Here is a 19,785-nt window from a genome sequence, read left to right on the forward strand (position 1 = left end):
TCGATTTTCAGAGGAATGGCCGATCAGACTAAACATGACATCCGACCAGATGTATACACATTGATCATTAAGCGCTACTAAGAATTTTACTAAGTACTCACTCAGAGCAACAAATATAATTATCAATTACACACAATGTATCTAATAATTATTAAATCAATTTTCAAAAATGTCTTATCATCATAATTATTATTTTTGTGTGTCAAAATTTTAAAATTTAAAGGTGATTCGAAATACCCTAAATGATTATATATGTGTACTTCTTCGAATAGAAAAATGTCTAACTTAAAGGTACAATCATAGACTGACATATAATTTTTACCCAAAATACAGCTAGAATGCAGGATTTGGCATCTCTATTTTCAAAATTTCCCGGGGGAGGCCCCCTGTACCCCCACCAGCAGGAGGGGGAAACCCCCTCCCGCACCTACCCCCTCGTCGCTTCGGCTGCTGGACAACTAATTCATGAACAGGGCTAGTAGAAATTAGAAATGGCTAGCCCTGCTGACAACTATGGTTTAAAAGTTAGTGTCGACCCCTGAAGACATCCTGTATCAGAACCGTATATTATTTTTTTTAAAATAAATTATTATTACATGCGTTGTTTTTATTTTTAGTGTATATGATTTTTAAAAATAAAATAATTATTACACACCGTGAGCAAGCCCTTGTGAAATATCTTAAATTTACAATACCAAAAATTATTTGTTCTTAAAATTATCTATATTCATGAACACAAAATATATATTACTTTTTAAAAACAAAATGGTATTTTTATTTCATGTGTTAACATTCCGCTACAGAATTCACAGGAATATAACTATATAATCTCATGAAAAAAAATCTCTGTCCTTTTTGAGGGGGGGGGGGGGCTACTGGTATACACATGTTTAGTTTTCAAAGATTGACTTTTACCATGAAAAACTTTTTAATGGCTTTTACATCATAAATAATTCTAATTAAATCGTTATTTTTTTTTTAATAATGCAGCGGTAAGATCTAGTCGGTCTTCAATGATTGTTATTTCAAAATCGATTTTCAGAGGAATGGCCGATCAGACTAAACATGACATCCGACCAGATGTATACACATTGATAAACGGGGTAAGATTAACAGACGATCAGTGTACAGTAAACCGACTGGTCAGACAATAGACCTTAATTAGGTGTCCCCCCCCCCCCCCCCCGGTTAACAAACAGGAAACTATATTTACACAACGTACACTGACAGATTTTAATGATCAATTATTTTTTAAAAAATTAAATTTAACGCAAGCATATAACAAATTATAAATTATGATTCATCGTAAAAAGTCAATTATTTTGATACCCATTATGATACAAAAAGAATTGAAACTGAATATGATATTCTAAAAAAAGTTTTTGTAAACGTAATTAACCAGGTAACTCTTACGCGAGGATTGTCACTAAATTGTTGACAGAGAAACCGTTAATATCCGCAGTATATTAAAAATAATAGTAGAATCTGTTTTTCCTCTTTCTTTTTCGATCATAGACTTTTGTGTTTTATCTATAATTAATTTATTTTCAATCATGATTTAATGCTTACATTTCGAAAATTTTCGAATAACAGAGCGAAGAAATCAATCACATTACATCAATCTAAAGCCGAACTCAGTGTAGAAATATATATTAATGTGTTAAGAACCACAAATAAAATTGTTTATATTTTGATTAATAAATCAATTCAAGACTTTTGGAAATGTTCAACAAAATACTAGTAAATACCTTTACAAGTCCAAACAAATTTTGAAAAAAATAAAGGTTAAATACTTAATATTTTCCATCTACTACTAAGAGCGGCGATAGCCTAATGGATAAGGCGTTTGTCTTGCAACCCTAAGGTCATGGGATCCCGCCCCGAGTGTGGCGTTTTTTTTTTGTTTTTGTTTTTTTTTTTGAATTTTGAATTTCGTTCTTTTTCATTATTTTTACCAAATCAAGATATAAGCGAACTCTACATTTATAACATTGATAACAAATCACTATAAAAATAATTTTTCACCCATATAAACAATATTATGGACTGCGTAATGTGACTTAATGGTGGCTTAATGGTAGCTTAATGGTAGCTTAATGGAGTTTGGACATTAAGCACCTGTAAGTCTAGCTTAATGGTAGCTTAATGGTGACTTAATGGTGGTTAAAAGTTACCATTAAGGACCTGTAAGCCACCATTAAGCTACCATTAAGCTACATTTAAGCACCCATTAAGGACTTTGAGTTGGCTTAATGGTAACTTAATGGTGGTGTAAATGTTACTTAAAGGTGCTTAATGGTGACTTAATGGTGACTTAGAGACAACCATTAAACCACCATTAAGGACCTATAAGCCACCATTAAGCCGGACTTAAAGGGTGTGTTTCATCTTGTGAATATGCTAATGATCTAATTATATATTTAATGCCAGGATTTATTTTATTTTTAGTTTTACAAACCCTCCGCTCAAGGTTTTGAATTTTCAGAAAAAAATAAAACATTTTTTTTCTTTCCGATGTCAAATTTGAGTCGGGATCGAGATTTCAAATTTACGAACTGGCACTTCCAGTTTTACGAGGAAACGGCGGGTAAATAAAGCTAGATCTGAGAAGATAATGATTCAAGATAGCTTGGTTTAGTGTAAAATTCATCAATAAGATTGCCATTCAAAACGTTTCACCTGTTCAAAGGACAAATAAAATGCTGACGACTTTGTTGCACAATGACATGCTGGTGAGATAATTATGTATTCGTTTCAAAAGTAACTAAATTATTTTCCTCCCCCAGGTTTTAAACTGCCCGTGGTAGCTATTGCATATTGCCAGGGACATTGTTTAGGTCTCTGTTATAGCTTACAGTCTAAGCATCGTTCTTCAGAAAAGGGTTGCTTATGCATCAAATGTAATGAATAAAACTATGGGAGAAGTGAAGTCAATTTGAGGAAGAAATAAACAATATTTAAACCTGAAGAAATAAAAAAAAAATTCAACTATTAAAAGGCAAGAATATACAAATATATACAGGCATGTAGTATCATTTGTATCAACCAGAAAAATTATTTTACACTTAATTGAAAAAATGTTCACCCTACTCCCCAATACTCCCTGTCTGTTTTATGATAGGAATTATAATTTTAGGCATCCAGTAAATTTTAGAACAATGTCTACACATTCACATAACACATATTAAAAAAATGAAGATATATTGAAAGACTTTTAAAGAATTGATTTTTAAAAATATATTTTGATCAACATCACAAAATTTATATAACTGGCCCAAACTGGCAGATGATGAAATAAGCAATTAAATGTTCTACTTTCCTATTTGTAAGCATAATGTGTCCAGTGGTAAGGAGCCTATTAGGATAGCATAAAAAAAGAATGTACAAATGTTAATAATTGATTTATCAAAAAAAAATTTTTATTTCCTTCTCCTTCGGGACTTTTTTATTCTCATGTTCATAACTAAACCTAAACATAAAAAATGCTGGCCCTATAATGAAGAAAGGGGCCTCTTTCAAAATAGATAATTTCAGGGCTGCTGGGTCAGGGGTACCAGGGGGGTACTTTGACTAAAAATAAATTAATGCTTTGAAATCTGCCCTTTGATAAGCAATGGTGCCTCTTTCAAAATTTGTGAATTTCATGGCTTTTGGATTAAAACACGAACCAAGTACAATCGCTGGAAAGTTGTTACATGATACTCAGGTGACCTATAAGGCCCGTGAGCCTCTTGTTCAATTTTATGATTTGATGTAAGAAATAAGTTCCATATACAGCTTGTGTAATCTTGTGTGACTTGTTTGAACAGGTAGATAATCAGCTGTTCACAGCCACCAGACCTGTTCTATTGTATGTCACACCTACCCCTAGAAGAGACGTCCTAGAGAATACCCCAGCTCTCCATGTGGTGGCCCAGAAAATTCCCAACTCTAAGTGGAATGCAGAGATTTATAAAGTAATTAAATAGTTAATATATTTTAAGGTCACCAGAGTCTCTCTGATGGCTATCTTTTTGTGTGTTGTTAGTAGATAGTAAACTTGAATATTTTCAGCTTCTCTGAAACCACTGAACCAATTTCATTTACTGTTGGCATATACATGTAGCATCCAGTGGTGCAAGGGTGCAAAATCAAAATTTTCTTTGATAAATATTTAGTAGACCAGATGTGTATATTCAAAAATTTGTCCTTTTTCAGCACTTGATTGTAAACATGAAGAAACTGAGCATTCAGGTAGAGGAGGAACTGTTATGGAAGCTGTTACAGTTTTGTGGATTTGGGTCAACTGACCACCTGGATGAGAAAGTCACAGAGGGGGAGGATCCAAGAAAGTAAGTGGTGGACTGCAATAAAACTAGTGATATTAAATGACTGTCACAGAATAGAGTAAAATTTATTTACAGTCTTGTTACATTTTATAATGATAAACTTTTTTGTAATGTATGGTATATATATGCAGGTAAACTTCGGTATCTCGACATCAGATATGTCTACAACCTGGGATATGTCGACGTCCGTCCGCGGTCCTGGCATTATTTTATATATATATGATTTGCAAAAACTGATATGTCGACGGTAATAATAATAATAATAATACTTTATTTAGAGAAGGTAGCCTGATTAGTGTGACACACTATTCTTCCTCAGGGCCTTCTAATTACAACAACAGTATTACATCAAATTAGCAAAGATGAACAACTTAGAAAGTGAATTATAATACACATAATACACAATGTCACATGATAATAATGATAATCATAATAAAATAGAAATAATAAACAGATATATTTATATGACATAAAAAGTAATATAATGTCACATGAGTAAGATTTAACAATGTATAATTATATACATGTGCAAAAGATATACATAATTCAGAGTAATAAAGTTCTGCTGTTGAAGATATACTTTTCTACATTTCGTTTAAAGATTGGCAGAGTTGGCGCATATCTTATATCTATAGGTAAATTGTTCCAAATCTGAACACCGGAATATTGAAGTGAATTTTTAAATAAATTTGTTCGGTGTTTTGGTAGGCGAAGGTCAAAATTAGATTCTGAACGTAAAGTATAAGCACTAGAAGTTTGAGAAATAAATAAATCTTGCAAGTAAGCCGGGCTCTGATTGTTAAATATCTTGTACAACAAAATACATTTATGCAAAGTTACTAGGTCAAAAACAGAAAGCCACCTTAGTTTTTCAAATAATGCCTTAGAAGGAGCATCAGGGGCAGCATCAAGTATAATTCTAGCAGCCCGTTTTTGAAGCTTATGGATTCTCTCCATGAAACTATGTGGTGCATTACCCCAGATAGTCAGACAATAATTAATGGACGGCAGGATAAAGGCATTGTAAAAAAGTATTCTGGTTTTCAAAGGAAGAAATTTCTTGATTTTCCGCAAAGTAAACAATTTATATGTTAAAGATTTGCAGACCGAGTCTACATGATCATGAAAGTTCAGTGTTTGATCTATATGTACCCCAAGTAGTTTTTCTGTTTCAACATTGGTGAGGTGTTTGTCAGAGATATGTAAATTGAGATTTTGATTATCTAATTTTGATTTCCTTTGTTTAGTACCCATCAGCATACATTTTGTTTTATCAACATTTAGAGCCATTTGATTTTCTAAACACCATTTTTCAATATTTACTAAATCAGAATTTAGAGCTGTTTCAATACTAAATATATTATTCTCATAAACATGTAGAGTTGCATCATCAGCAAACATATCGATATTTGAATGACTTACATGTAAGGGAAGGTCATTAATATACAACAAGAACAATAGGGGGCCTAATATTGATCCCTGTGGCACTCCTGCTGTGACAGGTAAGACATCAGAAGAAGTTGTACCAATTTTTACACATTGTGTCCTGTTATACAGATATGAGTGAAACCATTTAATTGACAATTCATCAAAGTTGTAATTCTTTAATTTTTCTATCAGAATTTCATGACTCACTAAATCAAACACTTTGCTAAAATCCAAGAATGTTATACCTATTAGATTACCTTTGTCCATAGCATGCAACCAAGCATCTGTTAATTTGGTTAGTGCTGTTTGACAAGAGTGAAATTCTCTGAATCCAGATTGAGATTTTGTTATAAGATCAAAAGTGGAGGTAAAATCTCGTATTTGGTTTGCTATGTGCTTTTCAATTATTTTGGATAATGTTGGAAGTATAGAAATGGGACAGTAGTTACTGGGGTCTGTTTTGCTGCCCTTTTTATATACAGGGGTGACTTTTGCTTCTTTCAACTTTGATGGAAAACTACCATTGCTGATACTAGCGTTTATTTAATGAGTTAATGATTTACTAATAATACTAGCTGATAGTTTTAGGAGACGAGGTCCAATGAAGTCAGTGCCTGCAGATTTATTGACATCTAGCCCGTTCAATGAATCAACTACTTCAGTTTCACTAATTGGTTTAAGGCTAAAAAAGTTGTCATCACCAAGTTTAGATTTTGTGAATTGTCTTAACAATTCTGGATCGAATTTGTAGTTTGGTAGATTATGTAAAAGTTTATTTGAAATCCCTGTAAAGTGCTCATTAAAAATATTAGCAATATCTTGTGATTTTTTAGTTTCTGAGTCATTATGAATGATATGGGAATTAAGGGGTTAAGGTTTTAGATTTAGATGCCAATTGATTAAAATATCCCCACATCTCTCTTGGATTTGAACTGTCTTTGATGGCTGATTTGTAATACAAAGTTTGTGCATTGTCTATCAAGAGTACAACTTTATTTCTCCATATTCGGAAATTATCATAATCCCCATTACGGTGGTATAAATCTCGTAAATGCCTAACTTCGTTTATTTCTTTAGTTAGCCACTTTGGTCTAGTTTCACATTTAACTCTCTTACATTTTATTTTGGCATGTTTGTCAAGGACATTATTAAACATTTTATAGAAAGTATCAAGAATGTCATTAGGATCGTGTAAGTCTTCAAGACTATCAAAATTTTGATTTGTCAGGTCAGACAGAAAATTTGCTTCATTAAAATTCTTGAAATCACGGTATTTAATTTCAATGTGCTTGTTTCTACGTTGCACAAATAGGGTAATGGTCAGATAAGGATATTGGGGGTACACTAACTTCACATATGTTATCTGATATGGTAGTATAAAAGTGATCAATAAGAGTACAAGAGGTGTTAGTAACTCTAGTGGGCGCATTAATTACTTGTGTTAGTCCAAATTCCTCTGAAGCAGATGTCCAGCATAGCGGGGGGTCTTTGAGTAGGTCAATATTAAAGTCACCTGTAATAATTATTTCACTGTCGTCACAGCAGGAGGCGATATTTATCTCCCTAGCAAAATCCTCTACCCAGGAAGAGGGGGCAGATGGTGGACGGTATACAGAGCAATAAAAAATAGGTTTAGAATTTTTAAGATTGATTTCTAGCCATATTGATTCAATATTACTTACTTCAAATTCAGTTTTACGCTTGTAAGTAATATCGTTTGAAATATAAACAACAATTCCCCCGCCTGACTTAAATTGTCTATCCTTTCTTTCAAAAGTAAATCCATTAATATCTAAACCTGAATCACAGTGATTATCATTTAAGAATGTTTCACAGAGTCCTAAAATGTCGAGTGAATGATTGTCTTGTAGCAACAGTTTAATTTCGTCAATTTTGGGTGTTAGATGACATACATTTAAATTTCCAAAAAGTAAACCTCTTTTAACCAGTCCAAATCCAGTAAAATTACTTTGAGTGCATGACTTATTGGGGACTTTTTGGGTTTCTTTCTGATTTAAATTTTTCTGAGGACTTATCTGTGTAACAATTTCAGTAAGGTTACTATTTTGTTTTCCATCATGAACATTAATACTAACTGATGCATTCTTGTTTTGAGAATTTGAACACTTTTTGAGAATTTTAGGTGTATACAGGTAGTGTTCACATGTGCAATCAAAATTGTTACATTCAGCACATAAATTATTTAAAACTGAGTAAATATTGTTATTCACAGGGGACAAAAAGTTATTTGAGACAATAAGTTCGGCATCTTCGCGATTTTGTTTTACGGCATTTCTTTAATAGCCGATTTCCTAGAGGGAACAAAACTTTTGCTTGTGCCCCATTTTCCCACATTGCCAACACGAAACTTTTTTCCCATGTCGACAGTTCCGAGTAGAATGGCCCTCTTCTCCACAATAGAAACACATATAATTCCTCATAGCAAATGAATCGACACGGATACTGTATTCCTTTTGTTTAAGAATAGGAACGGACTTATTGATGCTCTTTAATAATTCAGCTATGCCTTTACCTGACAAGTGAATGCCGTCTTTCCAGTAGAGCTCATTTGCCTGATTTCTTTGGAACGATTTGCTCATCGGGATAAGAGTAGCTCCGTACTCTTTGCACACATATCTAATAATTTCATTCACTACACTCACATATACATCTCTTCGCGGTAAAACTTCGGAGAGATACACTTGTATTCCTGGATGCCGTTTCCGTAGATCGCAGATTATTTCCACGAAGTCGTTTTCAGTTGATTCCGGGTCACGGTTGCTTGATACATCGTTCCCACCCGCCTGAATGACAATATTATGGAAGGGCGATACATCCATTTTGGCCAATTTTGCTTTGATATGCGAGACTTTGGCTCCTCTGTTTGTGGAAACTTTTACAGATTTATTCAATCCACGGGTTCTCACTCTTTGCAGGATTGAACTTCCAATTATGAGAGATGATCCACTTCGTAATTGTAGTTCTTCATCATTTGTTGCTTTTAGGGCCCTTGGGGTTTCCTCTTCTAATTCTGGGACGCAAAACTCTGTGTTTGTGCTCGAATCAGTCACGGAATTAACAGTGTTGCACTGCACGTGTCTAGAAATGCCACCAGACAACATTGTAGACCTTTCTGTAGATGTCTCCTTGTGTTTAACTGCCAGTTTGTAGGTTTGCGTACTGGCAGACACAAACGATTTTGGTTCTTTAGTGCTGAGTTTTTCTTTCAGTTTTTCTACCTCAAGGGTAAGGAATTTAACAGTCTCAGTAAGCTGTTTTATCGTAGCTGCACTATTGCAGTTGCTGCATTCTCCGAGTTCATTGTTTTTACATATTTTATTTTCAGCTTTTGGCGTTGAAGCCGCACACTGTGTAAAATTTTGAACATTATCAGCACTGGCTGTCAGAAGAGAATCATTTTTTACAGGCGTTGATGACATTTGTGGAATAGATTGTTCCTATTGTAACATACTACTAGTGCTGTTAGAGTCTTTGTTTTTTATGTCATGAAGGAATTTATCCAGCCACGAGTTTGCCGATGATCCTTGGATGTGCAGGACGCTGGTGCCAGAATAGAGTGTGGCTGTCACAGTATTGCACTCAGACTTGAAAATCTGACCATTCTTCCCTACTTCTTTAATTGCCTTAAGTTCTTCTTCCAAATAGCTCAAAATAGTGGCATATTTGTCTTGTTGAAATGATATAGTTATGCTGTATTTGTTAAAAGTCACATTCAAAAAACTTGGTATACTCACTCCATTAGGTGTGATACTTCCAGTTTCACTAAATGATTGAGAAAGTCCAGAAAAAGATGTAAATAAGCTCGAGTTAATACTTTGATCCATAATTATTTTGAGATGTCGTCAGGTATTTAGCCATAGAACCCACAACATTATCACTCATAGCAATTAAGTAAAGGTAATCAGGAGCAATCAAAAACACGTCTTATCAGTTCGGTTGCATATAGTCTAAGGTGCAGAACTTCATATGGTGAATAATATGTGTACAAATTTTCAGACAAATCCTTCCTATAGTTTCTGAGTAATGTCGACTACCCCGCTTATCTTGACGTATATTCACAGTCCCAAGAACAAAATTTATTTGGTATATGTTGACATCAGGGCAATTTTCTGCTCTACTTAGCCTAATTGTTTGTCAGCTGGTCGCTCGTCACACACGGACGACTCCTTGTATCTCGACGTCGTCAGAAATTCACACCTTTCACACCCATGTTTTGAATACATACGGCTTCTGTAGAAATGTGTTTGTAGAGGAATCCGAAGCACCCTCAGTGTCTCTTAGACGTTAATTGTTTAATATTTAGCTGGTTGATCTGTTTAGCTCGGGTAATATCATTGATAGCTGCTTGATTCTGCATTAATCTACAACCATTTTTTTTAATGTTGAAATATAACATAACTTCAACATTTTACTTTTTAAGGACAGACGAGACGTTCCTCAATAATAGATAAATTTTTCTAAGAGTTTGACATTGAAGTATTGCTACTTAAACATGTTTATTCACAAAAAATTGAGGTACCTTACCAGGCATTTCTGCAAGATACCAGAGGTAGATTTTCTTATATAATCCTTTGGGGAAGAAAAATAATTTTCCTATTTCAAATGTTTAAGTGTATGGATTTTTAAAAAGCGTTTAGAAACTGGTTTAGAAATCAGAATATTATTAAAATTTTGAATATTTTTCATACATTACGAAGATATACAAAACAGATTTTGAGGAATGTCTCGTCTGACCTTAAAAAAAGTAACTAAATTATGATGAATAATATGCACATTAAATTCAATTTAACTTAGAAATTGTAGAAAAAATGCATTCAACCGGAAACAATTCAATCTATGGCATGCGCACGACAAGCCATGATATCCATATGCAGGTGTTACAGTCCCTGAAACGTTCTACTTTCCCACCTGAACGGTGAACGAACGCTGAACGAACGCAGAGCGAACGGTGAGTGAACGATGTGTGAACGGTGAACGCAACTTGGTGAACGGTGAACGGTGAGTGAACGCAGAACGCGAACGGAGCGCGAACGCGAGCGCAAAGTGAACGGTGAACGCAGGATGAACGATTTATTCGGAATGCCTTCGGTCTTTTCCTTGCATTGAAATTATTCTTTTATTCTATAATTCAAATGTCATAAATAAATATAAATAAACAATAAATAAACAGAAGAGATATAAATAAATAAATAAATAATAATAAAAAAAATCTGCACATACATATGTTTAAATCGATATTTTAATAACATGATTTTAATCGCCGTCAAACGTGTATTTGTTACCTCGTGTAGTTAAAAAATAAATTAATCTTATATAGTAAATGATTATGCTTATTTTTTTAACTAATAAAATAATGTGGACTTTAGAAGATAAAACTACTACTGAGATAAACAATAAATAGATAGATTAATTAATTAATTAATTAATTAATAAAAACATTTTTTTCTGCACATACCTATGTTTAATAACATGATTTTAATCGCCGTCAAACGTGTAGTTGTTACTGGGTGGAGTTAAAAAATTAATTAATCTACTTATATAGTAAATAATTTTGCTTATTCTTTTCATTAATAAAATAATGTGGACTTCTGAAGATAAAACTACTACTTATAGAATGAATAAATTACATTGTACGGGATTGAAACAACCGAACATGTATGTATTTCCGTGCCAAAGCGATTCTGAGTATAATAACGGATTTTTTTTAAAATTCACAATTATCTGTTGACATTGACTGTTATCGCACTGCATAAAAATTCTCGTTTTATTTAAATTCTAATGCAAAATATTCTACATTTATGTGCCTTTTTATTCTTTTATGACGATTATTTTAGCTAACTTCTTCATGTATCTGTAGACATTTCCCGGCCGTGATTATACTCGGTCAAGATGTTGGAAAGAGGCATTTAAATTATTTATGCTACATGTGTAGATTAAATTTTCAAAACTAAATAAGTAATGTGTTGTCATAGTTTTTATTGAACAGAGAAATGTACGAGAGAGAGAGAGAGTTAGAGAGAGAGATAACCCCCTCGATTCTCAGATATATGTTGTATCAAATAAAAAGTGTTATTATTTTTCCTAAATATTCCAATCAATAAAGGTAATCTTTTTTTAGATTAACAAATCCATTTGACAGTAATCATTGGCTTTTTTCCCATCATCAAGTTCACACAGTTCACAGGAAGTCCATGCTACATTTGTAGTAGCGTGCTTGTGCTGTCAATCAAAATAATTCGACACAGTGGAGGTGTGGAAATCGCATTTCATGCCGAAGGAAAAGAGTCACTTAGTATTCCAAGAAATTTTTATATTTTTCCCTATCATTTCTGGATCTGATTTTTGTATTCCTGCAGAAAAAAAAATAATTCAAATATATACTTGGAAGGATTAAGTTTTAAATTGAATGTGAAACATATTCCCTGCCAATTTAAAATACTACTGTCGGCACAAGTTTATACTAAAATACTATTGTTTAATGACTGTTTGATGTTGGTTTTAAGACTGAATATCTTGTGTTACAATAAAAATTAAATATTAATTAAAATATACTGAAAAAACTCAATTAGAATTTTATTTCAGGAGAAAAGGCACCGGGGGGGGGTCTTAATTATACTGAATGGCAAAAAACATATTTTTAAACACATGTTTAGGTACGGTGAAGGAGGGAATTTTCCTTCTGTAATAATAGACTATTTTAAACAGTTGGTCTTTTCTAAAATTTAAAACCACACCATCAATTTAATTAGCTCTAAAGATATTTAATGAACTGAATATTTGCAGTACTGTTCATAATTCGCAAACCTACATGTAGTTTAAATACGTGTTACTGTAGAAATATTTTTTTAATGTATTCTTGTCCTGTAAAAGACTTGGATTAATTACTATACATCCATTGATAATTTATCCTCTTAAAATTACATCAAATTGATGCCGTGCGTGAAGCATTTGTACATTGCCCTTTTTTTGAAGTTAATATTTTAGCATCGTTCTACATACATGTAGGTTCTTAATGTATTAATTATTTTCCAGGGAAAATTCATGAAATAAGTAACAGCTGAGTTATAATAATGAAAATATAAATATCAGAGATAAGTTTTGCAGCTATGAAATAATTATTTTTCAAACGCGATATCTAAGTTATTTTAAATTAATTAAAAAACATGTAAATCCTTACCATCAAAGAGATAAGTCCTTTCACTTCGGAGTTCCGAATGACAATGAAGACTGAACGATAAGTGAACGGTGAACGCAAGGTGAACGCAAAGTAAACGGAACGAAGAGCGAACGTTTTGTGAACGGTGAACGCGAGCGCACGGTGAACGCTGAACGAACAGTGAACGAACGCTGAATGAACGCTGAACGAACGGAAAAATGGGAAAGTAGAACGTTTCAGGGACTGTACATCATTGAGCTTCTTTTCATACGCAAATCCTTTTATTAAAATTTTGATTTGAATTTTTTTTTTCCCGTATCACGGAAGTCAACTTTATACCATTTTGATTCTGAGTTTATATAAAGTGCATTACGTATCCTGCTCTGACAAAGCAAGTTGCACGCGGAATGCTGGATGAAAACTTTTATTTTTTAGTAAAATTAGAAGATTTCCATAAAAAAGGGAAGCATTTTATTAAATTACATTTGTGAATAATTCCACAGATTTTTTAATAAATATGGAGGGATAGCTGAAACAAGCAAGCTAAAGTCTTTTGAAGACATGAACGTAGTTACATGTACATGTTTTACTATGCAGTACTTAAATTAGGGACGTTGAGACTCAACTCTGATCTCTCAACACCTCGGATATCTCGACATTTCCCGATTGTCCCGCCAATGTGGAGATAAGGAAGTTTACCTGTAATAGTGTGTGGGTTAGTTTGATAACCGATAAAAGCATTCATTATTGTATAGAGATACATTGAAGCAAACTGATACGTAATGTACATGTACATCAACTTTTTACAGAGCACTTGCAGCTGCTACTTCAGTAAAGACCAAGAGATATTACTTTGGACTCCTGAAAATCCACACGAGCCGTGTCAATCTGAGCATGCTCACTGCCTCCAAACTGTCAGCTGACTTGAAGGCTCTGAAGAGAGACATGTCTCTACCACTCGTCAGATTCGAAGACGCCAAAGTGGATCTTGGTAATGTCTGAAATAGAATAAAAACTTAAATATTACTATCCGACAGGTTTTTCTGTTTCAATTTTAAAATTACACTCATATCTTAAATGTATGAGCCTGATGTTCATAAGTTTACTTCTCAAGGTATTGTAATATATTCAATCCTTTTACAGATCCTTTCATCAAAAGTCACCTGTTTGAAACCATTGTCTTCCTTCAGAAAGAGATAGGAGTCCACTACACTGAGGTTTTTACATTTTTGTCAGCCCTTAAAATATTTAATTTTTTCTAACTCGCAGTAATTGAAGTTTTCAAACAAAATCCAGTGTTTTACACTTGTATAGTATTTCATCAAGTTTGATGGAACACCGTATTACTGTAAACCAAGTATATATTGGTGCGATAAATATCCGTGAGTTCCACGAGCAACCTCTGCTCGCGGATATTTATTGTCGCGAACCAGTTGTTCATTATAATTTCCATGTTATGATTAGAGTCACTTGCCCTTTTTTGAATGCCGATATTGATCCCGACACTTAAATATGTAATCACGGAAGAACTTCATTGCACTAGGAGCAGTTAGAATTTAATTACAAACATTCAGTAAAAAAATAAAAACGAATGGTAAATCTAAAACTTTTTGTCTAAAAATGATTAAAACTGTCAATAATTATATCAGCTTGTGTTATTGTTCATTTATTGTCACAGACGAGATAGAGAAAGCTTGGTTTAATACAGTAATTACGGTTAATTATGACACAGCCCTGCTCTGTCCAAACCAATTGTAATAATTACCCTTTGGCTTGAATAATGCGTAAGCAGTACTCATGGTAGCATTTAACCTAGTTTAGGGGTGGATATAAGGTTTTAATTTGATACAAAAAATACTTGTGGAAAAAAAAAATGTGACAACTTGTTCGCGGAAATAAATCGTCGCGGATTAGTTCTCTAGCGGTCAGTCGCGAATAAAAAATGACGCATATAAAAATTGGTTTACAGTATGTAGATGTAGATGTTTATATAATGTTCATTGTATGGATTGCCTTGTTTGACAGGAGCTGAAGAGCCAGGCAGCCAAGATCCTGGGTTCTGTGGACTTCCTTGGGAATCCCCTGGGTCTGTTTAATGATGTCACAGAGTGAATTTCAGGTCTGATCAATGATGGCAATGTGAGGGGTCTCCTGACGAACGTCACACATGGAGTGTCCAACTCGGCTGCCAAGGTAATTAGCTTAGTTTGCAACTTGATAAGCAGTACATGCTACTGTTTATGTTCAAATTGTACAATATTTTTCATTAAATGTACATTATTCAAAGTGTTGAAACTCAAATTTAAAAAAGTGTCATAATATTTTTACATATAGACCGTGCATTTGTCATGTGACTTCCTAGTGGTTAATATTCTTTTGAATCAGCAATTTAGAATAGATTTTGAAAATGATTTCTTTAAAGTGTTTTATGCTGTTTGATGTTTATAGGTTGTAGGATCACTATCTGATGGACTTGGGACACTGAACATGGACAAGAATTACCAGGACAGACGGGAGCAGTTGAGGACCGGTGCCCAGTCCAGCGGGGGGCATATACTGGCCGGGGTGAAAGGTTTTGGTAATGGACTGTTTGGTGCTGTGACCAGTATATTTACTCAGCCCTATGACGGCTTCAAGGAAGATGGTATCGAGGTAATTCATTGAAGGAAATTCAAAGGGTTCTGAAATTTTAAGAAATTGAAGACTAGTAGAAAAGGGAAAAGAATTTTTTTAAAAAATTATATTTGATTTTTTCAGCTGTAAATTGCTTTATGTGTTATCAGGGCCTTGTGACAGGGATAGGGAAGGGAGTGATTGGTACGGTGACTAAGCCTGTAGTGGGAGTACTCGACCTTGCCTCGGGAGCTGCTAATGCTATCAGGGACACCAGCAGTAGCAGCTCTCGTATCAGTCCCCCGCCCCTCCGACTCCCACGGTGCTGTCATGGGGCGGGGATGCTGCTGCCTCCTTATTCTCAAAATGACTCCAAGTCACAGAAACTACTGCATGATCTCAACAAGAAGAACCTGGAGGAATTGTAATTATTAGATACCATAAAAATCTACTAGTAAAAACAGTTTTTTTCCTTGTAAAGTTTGATCGTAATAAGTCAATACATATTTTATATATCACTCTTTAAAAAAAAATGTTCTTTTCGTTTCCTTTGTGTACATATGGAAATCATATTTTAGAACTTTTATTTTGGTTTGTAGCAGAAAGAAAATTAAGAAACAAAACAAAGTAGTTGTAAAATATGGTTCTTAGTAAATTTAGAAAGTAATAAAATCTTTAAATTGTTTGTGTGGTGGTTGTAGCTTCATAGCTGTAGAACAGCTGAGGAGAGAAGACAGACTGATGTCCCTGATCACCTCTAGACAGGTGTACTTCTTACTGGGGGGTGAGGCCGACTCTGGGAACATCATTCTGAAGGTCCCCCACAAAGAGCTGTTCCAGTGTCTGGTGGTGGAAATCAGTAAGTGACGAGGGCTATTCACGTCAAATGGTTTTAACAGAATTACATTACTGTTATGTCTTGAAAAGTATATTTATGATTGTATCTTTCTTCGTTGATTTACAGAGGGTAGATATTACCTGGAGCTTGTGAGGTCACAAACATCAGCTTCTGATCAACAGAGGGTCCCCCAGATAAGATGTGACAAACAGACCGTGGCTGAAAGGGTAAGTGTGACAAACAGACCGTGACTGAAAAGATAAGTGTGACAAACAGACCATTGCTGAAAGGGTAAGTGTGACATACAGACCATGACTGAAAGGGTAAGTGTGACAAACAGACCGTGACTGAAAGGGTAAGTGTGACAAACAGACCCTGACTGAAAGGGTAAGTGTGACATACAGACCGTGACTGAAAGGGTAAGTGTGACAAACAGACCGTGACTGAAAGGGTTAGTGTGACAGACCATGACTGAAAGGCTTAGTGTGACAAACAGACCGTGACTGAAAGGGTTAGTGTGACAGACCATGACGGAAAGGGTTAGTGCGACAAACAGATCATTTAATTATTGGCTTTATTCGAGAATCATGATTACATGTATTAAAATGTACATATACCTGGATATAAATGAAAACACTGCAGATTTGCTTGTCTGTATTTGGCCATATTTACTGGTAATGAAAAACTGTGTTAACCACAGAGTTCTTGTAAACTGTGGAACTTTGACTGGGACATAAAAGTACATTTTATCAAAAAGTTTATATATTGGAAACGCAGGTTAACACAATGAAGGCTGGAGCACTACCAGTATGCTTAACTGTATTCTATTTCTTGTCAGGTGAGTCAACAGATCAACTACGCCCGTAACCTGTATGAAGAACAACAACACACACTGACATCTACAGAGGCTGAAGATACATAGTGGATAAATATAGATACATTGTGGATAAATACAGATACAAACGTGTTGTATGTGATTGATAGAGCCATTATGAACAAACGTGTCATATGGGATTTACTTTATCACATGTGAATTACTTCGTAACTTGGTGATAGAAACTTTGAAAAACTCGGCATAATGAACGATTTTTCCCCATACACATTTCTAGGAATGTACTTTGATTATACAATCATTTATTGTAATATTGTAACTTGATATTAAAAAGATATGATTGCAAGACTTAGTTTAAGAAATTATTAGATAATTAATGCATTTATTTGCCAGTAAATGAAACATTCAACAGCGGGTTAACTGTTAGCTGCAGATCTGTAGATGTCGGAAGTCAATATACAGTTTTTTCAATGTAGCTCTCCGGTCTATCAATATATTTTTTTTCGGAGAGCTACAGATCTGCAGCTAGTTAACCGTAATGAAATGTTGTGCTTCAATTCAGATTTGATTATAAACCATGATAAGATTTGCATATGTATGATAATTGAATATAATTTTATTGAAACTCTTTCTTTTAAATGTAGACATGGATCTATATGACTTAGAATTTTTGTTTGTTATTTTGCCATTTGTTGATTATTAAAGCATACAATGTTCATAATATTTGTTTTTCATTTAGTTTCTAATTAAATGCAAGTCAGTATAATATATATATAAATTTCTTTTTGAATGAATTTACGTGAAAAAGTGTATTAAACTGTTCAAACCCAGGTTATACCGCATAACTTGGTAAGATATATCAAATTCATTGAATTTCCTTTTAATTTGATGTAAGCTAGTGTATAAAAAAGACAATTTCACCTGAAAATTAAAATTACATTAAATTGTGCAAAATTCAAAAAAAAATCAGTCAGTCAAAAAGTGCATTACAGCCTTAATTAAATTATTTAAGAATGCACTCAGGCTGTAATTTAAGGGAGTCGACTGGGGTTTTATTGTTTGAAAACTACAATTGAGAAACTCTTTTTATACCATATATGACTTACAGGTAACAATGAGCAAATTCTAACAAAATGCAAATGAAATATTTTATTTTGTTGACTTGTATCCATCAAGAGTAGAAATGACAATGATATCAGTTTAAGTTTCTCTTTATCATGAGTTACATCTAAATCCAATACACATGCCTCAGAAATGTCATATTTTTTTTTATAAATGGATGATAAATTTGGGGATCTCGCTCTCTTTCATACGCCTTTTAGTTCTTCTATTCGTTAATTTTAATGACAAATACATTTATCATTAAAATTTAATTGAGATAAGCATGTTTTGTATTATCCACGAATCCATGCCATGACAAATCAGACAACCAAACGGGCCTCTAAATCTGAAGAGTTCACCAATGGAAATATAGAACATCCTGAGTGATAGCCTGAATTACATATTGACAATAATGTAATAATAATGCATGTACATATAAATAATATTAAATTGAATTCACTTTTTATAGAGAACTGGTCAATTAATATCAAGGTCTTTAAAAATCCAAACCAGTTTAAAATGGTATATGCTTGAGTTGTTTCATAATAAATGGTAATGTTACATAAATTTATTGATAAACAAGTTTCCCAAATTGCTGTTTCATGTCTTCATTATTTAATTGTGGTGATGTTTGATATATTTTGAATATTTTGGGCCAGGCAGAAGAAAGGATAATAAGGATGACCACTACATAAAGGCTTCAGAGTGGAAAAAAGTGGAGTCAGGAGAAAAAATGCCTTTCTTCTTCCGCAACAAACAGAAGAATCGCCATGAGGTGAAAATTGTTCTGATATGTAGTATTTTCACTTTCTTATAAGAGGATGTATTTGTCAGCTTGCTGATAACTTGTACAGATTTAATATATTGCCTGATCTGTCTGCTATAGAAAACTCATGAGTTGAGCATCAATCAGCTGGTTGTGAAGGGGGATGGGTGGATGAAGCTGTCCAATGTGTCGGTGGATCGTGTGGGGGTGTACTTCAGACACGCTGAACCTGATGTCTCACAGGCCAAAGGATTAACTGGGGTGAGTATAAACTTTTGATGTGTCATTTTTAGCTCACCTGAGCTGAAAGCTCAAGTGAGCTTTTCTGATCACCCGGTGTCCGTCGTCCGTCCGTCCGTCTAGCTGTCTGTCTGTCCGTCCGTCCGTCTGTAAACTTTTCACATTTTCAACTTCTTCTCAAGAACCACTGGGCCAATTTTAACCAAACTTGGTACAAAGCATACTTGGGTGAAGGGGAATTTAAATTGTTAAAATCAAGGGCCAAGACCCCTTCCAAGGGGAGATAATCAAGAAAATACAAAAATAGGGTTGGGTCATTAAAAAATCTTCTTCTCAAGAACCACTAGGCCAGGAAAGCTGAAACTTACATGGAAGCATCCTTGGGTAGTGTAGATATTAAATTTTTAAAATCATGACCCCTGGGGGTACGGCGGGGCCATAATAGGGAATCCAAGTTTTACA

At 34.0% G+C, this 19,785-nt stretch overlaps 1 long non-coding RNA gene and 1 pseudogene across 1 annotated transcript in view; both read left to right on the forward strand.

Moving 5' to 3' along the window:
* LOC134249419 (intermembrane lipid transfer protein VPS13D-like) overlaps positions 1–17,334 on the forward strand; it is a 42,643-nt pseudogene extending 25,309 nt beyond the window's left edge.
* The window catches only part of LOC134249425 (uncharacterized), a 72,176-nt gene extending 52,838 nt beyond the window's left edge, over positions 1–19,338 (forward strand). Inside the window, exon 3 of the long non-coding RNA XR_009988278.1 lies at positions 19,204–19,338. This is a non-coding gene — a long non-coding RNA (uncharacterized LOC134249425). The remainder of the gene's footprint in view (positions 1–19,203) is intronic.
* Positions 19,339–19,785: the final 447 nt, after the last annotated feature.

Source organism: Saccostrea cucullata, unplaced genomic scaffold (genome assembly GCF_032062105.1).
Source record: "Saccostrea cucullata isolate Sc308-1 unplaced genomic scaffold, CSIRO_AGI_Scuc_v1 ctg5390, whole genome shotgun sequence".
NCBI classification, from domain to species: Eukaryota; Metazoa; Mollusca; class Bivalvia; order Ostreida; family Ostreidae; genus Saccostrea; species Saccostrea cuccullata.